Genomic DNA, 8,014 nt, shown 5'->3' with positions numbered 1-8,014 from the left:
GATTTAAAGCCTAACTGCTACTCAAGTCTGATTGCATAGCACTTATTAAAATGAAATGAATTGGGAATGATTTTTGCCAAAATCTAAGACCTATAATTTTACCAGACAATGGAAGGTGCAGGTTCATTCAATTTTTTCAAATTATAATGCTATTTGCATTTAATCCTCCTGTTAATGTCAGAAGATGTGAACTAACTGTGGTGTATTTTTGTCTTGAGAAACAAGTAAAAGTCTTCAACAGTGCTGGAAGAGTAGGACATGTTTAGGGATTGGATAGCAAAGCAAAGCAAATGGAATCTTGGGCTTCATGGATAGAGATATTGAATACAAAAGCAGAGAAGTTATGTTGAACCTTCATAAAGCTGTGGTTAGGCCAAAAGTAAAGTATTGCATTCATTTCCAGTCTCTAAACCTTGGGAAGGATGTGAAGGTCCTTGGAAGGGTTCAAAGGCATTTACCAGAATGGTTCCAGGGATGAAGGAATTAAGATACAAGTTTAAGTTGAAGAAATTGGAGTTGTTCTTGCAACAAAGGAGATTGAGGGGAGATTTTGTAGAGAAGTATAAGATTATGAAAGTTTAGATACAGCAATCATAGTGACATACATCATGGAAGACAGGCCCCATGTCCCACTGAGTACATGCCAACCACCCACTTACACCACTACATCGATCTTTTTTTTATTCACCCTGTATTCTTATCACATTTCTCCAACTTAAATTTGTATCTTAAATCCTTCATCCCTGGAACCACTCTGGTAATTGTCTTCTGAACCCTTTCAAGGACCTTCACATACTTCCTAAAGTGTAGTAACCAGAACTAAATGCAATATTCCAGTTTTGGTCTAACCAGAGCTTTATCTCTCCCCAGAGCTTTTCATGATGATCAAAAGAAATTTGGCTAGAAATAAATTTGCAGGACTGAGGGAATGGTGGCAGAGAATGGGACTGACTCAATCGGTCAAGAAAGAGCTGGCATGGACTTAAAAGACCAAATGGTATTTTGTGTCACTATAATGCTATGATTATGAGAAGGTGCAGGAGACATAGGAATTCATTTGAGGTCAACATGATGCCAGGCTGAAGACAATTTTTCAAAAACTTACTTGTGCACAGCATGTGGACATTTGTACAAATGCAACATTTGTTGTCCATCCCTAATTGCCCTTTTTGCTGGATTATTTCAAAGGGGAGTTAAGAGTTAACAGTATTAGCATAGGTTGAGTTGCATTTACACTTGGTAAGGATGACAGATTTCCTACAAACAGATGATCCAAAGTTAAGGATCTGAATGAACAGAGAAAATGCTGAGAATACCTAAAAGGTCAGGCAGCATCTGTGGAGAGAAAGAAATGTTTCAAGGTTGATGACTTTTCATTAGAGCTGAGAAGAGTTAGAAATAAAAGAAGTCTTAAATTGCACTCAAAGGGTGGAGCAGCAGAGATAATAAAAGGGAAGGTCTGTAACGGGGTGAAGAGTAGGACTGACTGAATGACAATGTTGCCAGCTGAAAGATGGTGGTAATGATATGTCCAGAGGAAGTGTAATTAGGAAGTGATGAATTAAATTGGAAACAGGAGGATGGGGAGGGCAAGTGAATTCTAGAAATGTGAGAGACAGGATGGAGTGGCCGATTATCTGAAGTTGTTGAATTCGATGTTGAAGGTTGCAATGTCTAAAACCTGTGTAAACCGCACCCATTTCTAAATGATTTTCCTCTATTTTCACCTCAAATGTATTAGCATTGTCACCTAATGCAAAATCTGCTGTAAACTGGCTCAATTGGGCAGCATTTTAATTTGTAAAAGCAACTTTGCTTTTAAATATTTTCCATTGTATATTTAAGAACTTGTTTTAGTCAATTAGTACAGCAGAAATGGGATCACCCACAGAAAAATCTTAAATTACTGTCAATCTACCACTTGCATTAGACCCAGTTTAAAATGACTGAAGATAACTTCTAACACATACACAAAACTGACTTGTAATTAATAACTAGTTCTTGAGGAAATTTAATACAAAGTTCACTCAAAACATTTCAAAGTTTATCCATTAGATTGAAATTTTCACGTTCAGTTTTTGGAGCATCGTAAAGATCTGCAAGTAAGAATAATTTCCAGAAACTTACATTGGTGATAATTCATCTTGGAGCATGGCCAATTTTGAAGGGGTTAAAGAGCAGAGTTTTTAATTTTTTTTTTAGATGGCCCAAAAATTTGCAGGAGTTTATGCTTGTAGGACAATTAAATTGCACTTTTTGTTCCAAGATACCAGGAAATTGAGTGGAAATGCCAGGTAAGGAATCAAATTTTTAATCCACTTAGATTTCAGTTTTACTGGTTCATTTTTCCTACAAATGCAATGTATATTATGTGTCAACACAATCATTATTCTCTGCATTTGAAATGTCAGTTATTGCACATTGATGTAACAACATGGCTACTGCAGAGATGATGCACATCTTAGCAATTATTGTGCATTGGTATTGATGCTTAGAACTATTCCATGTTTCCAGCCAGGAGCACCATTATTATTCCCAGTGCACCCCCTCAAAAAATCACAACCTTAAAAGTTCAGTTTAAACATAGCGAGCAATTATTAGAGCCCAAATTGAATAGACCAAAAGTGATCAAATGGAATACTGCCTGACAGAATAGGATTTCATGTATATACCAGTGGTGGAAAGTAGACCTGTTGGTACTTTTACTGTGATTGGATCAACCATGGAAAGATTTTTTTTTACTGTGAATGAAAAAAAGATTTCAAACAAAATACAAAACAATTTAAAATGATTTTGAGAATGACAGTTATGTCAGACAAGGCAGGCAGCCTTCTGAAATGTCTTACTTCTGAATCACTAAACAGTAGATGGCAGCATACTACACATTCTCTGTTCAAATTTCTTTATGTTCAAAACAATGATATGTAGAACTAGATCATTGTTATCTTGATAAATCCATTTAAAACAGAACGAAGAACAATCTGGAGCATTGTGTCCAAGAGCCTGTACTCTTTGGAGTTTAGAAAAATGAGAGATGGTCTTACTGAAACACAGAAGAACCTGAGGGGACTTGTCAGAGATGTTTACTTTTATGGCAGAATCTAGATCTGGAGGAAATGCCTCAGAATAAAAGGTGACCCAGCAATTATCAAGACAAAACCCTCCTCTCAAGGATTGTGAGTCTTTAGAATTCTCTATCCTGGAGGGCTGTGGATGTTGTCATTAAGTATATTTAGGGCAGAGATAGACTTTTTTTTAGACTTAAAGGGAATCAAGGGCTACGGGCGCCAGGCAGGAAAATAGTGTTGAGCTCAAGATTTTAATGAATTGCATCTCCACCTTCTTTTTCAAATATTCTTATACTTATGGTCAACATGAGAGTTGGTGTGAACAGACAGATCAGGTCAGGAAGCCCAGGATTTACAGGTGAGATAGAGAAATTAAGTATTCAGAGACAGGGTTAGGAATATTGAAGGTAAAAAATCTTAGGAACATAGGTGCTTGGGATGAGGCATGAAACACCTCAAAGTAACTCCCACTTTGCCACCATTACAACATTAGCAGGATTTAATCAACAGCATCTCCAGCAAAGTAACAGAAGCATTATTGGAGTTCCTTAGGATAATTTTCCAACTCTTGTCACTGATAATGGAGGTGCTGTCAGCAGCAATGAGGAAGAATAACCCAATAACATAAATAGGGCAAGGTGGTATGCCTTACACAACAAAATGTCATAGATCTCAGTGGATAATTAGGCCCACACCTCCATCCATTTTGCTGATGTTCATATGTACGACAAGTTTTACCAACCTGGAAGGGTTTATCCAACAGACTTGATGTGCTAATATTATTGAAATAACACTAATGTTATTATATTGCAGTTAAACTAACTTTCAGCCTATCAGGTGGGCAGATAGGAAGGATACTTGAATTGTAAGAATGCAATACTGAAAACAATACTGAACCCTCAGACTTATAAACCAAATCTAACCACATGCACAAGTAGATTTAATGTTCAGACACCAAGCACCTACTTAATAAAACTCTCAATTTTGTGATAGTAGATCACTGATCTTACAAGTAAATAATGAATATATTGAGTACAGGTTCTCTTAGATTTATTAATGCAGGTTTACTCAATTAGGTGTTTACTAGTCTGTAATGGACTACTCAGGCCAGCTTTACTCTTTTCATGCATGAATTAATGAGTCAGAACCTGTTGCCTGTGCCAAGATGCCTGCACTCACCAGTGACCTACTCTAGCAATAGATATGTATGTAGCTTTTCCAGCTACTGTTATAGTCAACTGGCTGACTGAAGCTATCCCAGTCCTAAATGGCAAGGCCTTGTACACTATCATGCCATCATGTTGCGAGAAAGTGCCACCTGTGTTATTATGTGTTATTATGAGTAATAATGAAGAACTACAGTTCCCAGTAGGCAATGCAAGGGGTCACATGGGGGAACAGGAAGTGGCTGAAAAAAGAGAGGGAAAGCAAGCTGTCTGTTGTTGGTTAATAAAATGTTCAGATTTTAAACCCACGTGAAGTTTGTCTCTTGATGAAGAACAAACATAACATGGTGTCAGAAGTTGGAGTGAGGTCTGAACAGGGAGAGTAGATGAATACTGTGTGCAATTGAGTAAGAGACTCAGTGAGTACAAAAGAAAAGCTGTAACAAGACGGAGTGGCGAGGGAGCACGTTGTCCCTGAGGTTCAGCAGTCACCATATTTGTCAAGAAAGATTCAGGTGAGAGGCCAAGAGTTCCCGTTATGGATAAGCTAAGTCCTCCCACGCCTATGAAGTTTACTGGCAATCTAACTGAGAATTGGAAATGCTTCAAACAGCAATTCAACATATATTTAGATGCTAGTGGAGCAGGAGGGAACGATGAGAAATTGAAAGCGTCTATTTTTCTGTACGTGATTGGCGAAGATGCATCTATAACAGCTTTCAAATTGATGAGACAGCTTTTGAGTTGGGCACTTTGATGAAAAAAATTGAGGAGTATTTTATCCCAAGTAAAAACATTACATTTGAAAGATATATTTTTTTTTCCTGTGACCAGAAACAAGGTGTTAACTTTGACTAATATTTAGCTGAGCTTCACACACTGAGTAAGTCTTGTGAATTTGGAGATTTGAGAAACTCACTAGTTAAAGACAGAATAGTTTGTGGAATTCCAGATAACAGACTCAGAGAAAGACTGTTGAGTGAAAAAGATTTGACCCTGGAAAAGGTGTTGAATATGTGTAGGTCAGCAGAAACCGCACGAGCACAGGCTAAGGAGCTGCACAGGGCAGACACAACAGTGCATGCTGTGAAAACAGAGAAGCAGCACACAAGGCATTTCTGAAAACAACAGCAAAGCAAAGAGGAAGGCTCAAACAGCAAATGCAGCAGATGTGGAGGTAGACACATTCTAAGGATGTGTGCTGCTTACAGGAAGTCCTGCAATAACTGTGGGAAGAAGAATTACTTTGCAAGGTGCTGCAAAGCTGGGACTAACAAGAGAAAGGTACACACAGTTGATGAGGAAATGGAGGAATTCTTTGTGGATTCTGTACAGACTGTGGCTGCTGGTAAAACAGAATGGATTGTTCCAGTAACTGTGAATGAGACAGTAATTCCATTCAAGCTTGACACCAGAGCTCAGGTGAATTTGTCATCCATGAATGATTATAAGACTCTCACAGTAAAGAGTAAGATTTACCCTGTAAAGTTAAAAGTGACAGGTACACTGGAGAGAAAGTTCCAGTAAAAAGGGGCTGTATGGTGACCTTTAAGCACATGGGGCAGCACTTAAAATCACGGCTACTAATTATAGAAAAGAGAGTACAGCCAATATTAGGTCTGAGTGTATGTGAAAAGCTCAACCTAGTGAAAAGAGTTTTCATAGTAGCTTGACATACCAAAGATGACCACACAACACTCATGGAAGAGTATGCAGATGTCTTTGAGGGGCTTGGATGCTTACCTGGTGTACACAAAATTCACATAGATGAGGCAGTGGCTCCTGTTGTCCATGCATGCAGGAAAGTTCAGTTTCAACTTAGAGATAAACTTAAACAAGAACTAGCATGCATGGAACGGATGAACGTCATACAGAAAATTGAAGAACCAACAGATTGGGTTAGTTCACTGGTCATTGTGCAAAAGGAAAATGGAGCATTGCGGATATGTCTGGACCCAAGAGATCTCAATAAAGCCATCGAGAGAGCATTTTAAATTGCCAACATGGGAGGAGATCATGTCCCGGTTTTCAGGTGCCAAATAGTTTAGCAAGCTCAACGCATCGTCTGGGTTTTGGCAGATGAAGCTTGATGAGGCAAGTTCGAGACTGTATACTTTTAACACACCATAGGGAAGATATCGCTATCTTCGGCTGCCATATGGGATCCTGTCCACACCAGAAGTCTACCGTAAAACCATCTACATGATTTTTGAGGGCATACCTGGTGTCGAGACCATGATGGATGACATCATCGTCTGGGGGTCCACCAAGGAGGAACATGATACTCAACTGAGACAAGTGTTTGACATGACAAGGAATGTCAATTTGAAATTAAATAAAGAGAGATGTGAGTTTGATGTTAAGACACTGATCTTCATAGGAGATGTTATATCAGAAGAGCGAGTGAAGCCTGACCCAAGAAAGACGTCAGCCATCGAAAACATGGAGAGGCCCCAAAACAAAGAGGAGGTGAGACATTTCTTAGGGATGGTGACTTACCTGGCTAAGTTCATCCCTCGACTGTCAACAGTGTCAGCACCACTTAGGTCACTCCTTAAGCAACAAAATGAATGCATTTGGTCTCATGAGCAAGAAGAGTGTTTACAGACGTTGAAAAAGGTCCTAACTGAAGAGCCCATGCTGAAATTTTATGACCCGGAAAGGTGTATCAGGATATCAGCTGATGCGTCCCGGCACAGCCTTGGATCAGTACTACTGCAGCAGCATGTTGGCACATGGCAAACTGTGGCCTATGCATCAAGGGCTTTAACAAGTGCGGAAGCCAACTATGCACAGATAGAGAAAAAGCTTCTCGTCAGTACATATGCATGTGAAAGGTTCCATCAGTACATCTGTGGGCAAGCTATTGAAGTGGAGACAGACCATAAACCAATGGTCTCAATTATGTCCAAACCACTGAATGACTGTCCCATGAGGATACAGCACATGTTGATAAGGCTGCAGAAATATGATGTGTAGATGATCTACACACCAGGGAAATATATGTTTGCTGCTGATGCGCTGTCTCAAGCAGTCAACAAGACAGAAGAGAGTGACCAACAGGTTAATGCAGATATACAGGCCTATGTTGACATGATTGTCACCTCTCTTCCAGTATCTCCGGATAGAACAGAGCAGATTAGGAAAGCAGCAGACAGATGAAACAATGAAAGTACTCAGTGATACGATACGGAAAGGATGACTGTCTAATGTGTATTCAGGATTATTGGGCATGCAGAGCTGAACTGTCAGTAGTGAAAGATATGGTCTTCAAAGGGAACAACAGGTTTGTGATTCTAGTGTCACTACGCAAGGAGATGCTCCAGAAAATACACGAAGGGCATCTTGGGGAGGAAAAATGTAAATGTAGAGCATGTGAAGTGATGTACTGGCCAAGAATGAACCAAGACATCAGCCAGACCACTGCTTCATGTGAAATATGGCTTACCTACAGACCAAAGCAGCAAGCAGAACCACTTACACCACACCCTGTACCAGACAGGCCATATTTCAAAGTTGGAGTGGATTTGTTTGACTGTAATGGGAAGAGCCATATTGTTGCAATAGACTACTTTTCCAATTACCCAGAGGCTGCGACACTGCAATCAATGTCCAGCAAAGCAGTTATCACGTTCCTGAAAGCTGTGTTTGTGAGGCATGGAGTTCCATGTGAAGTAGAATCAGACAATGGTCCACAATTTTAGAGCTGTGAATTTGAATCCTTTGCCAATGTTTGGGGTTTCGACGTATAACCTCAAGCCCACATCACCCAAAATCTAA

This window comes from Pristis pectinata, chromosome 11 (assembly GCF_009764475.1).
Source record: "Pristis pectinata isolate sPriPec2 chromosome 11, sPriPec2.1.pri, whole genome shotgun sequence".
NCBI lineage: Eukaryota > Metazoa > Chordata > Chondrichthyes > Rhinopristiformes > Pristidae > Pristis > Pristis pectinata.
Note: the sequence above shows the minus strand (reverse complement) of the source record.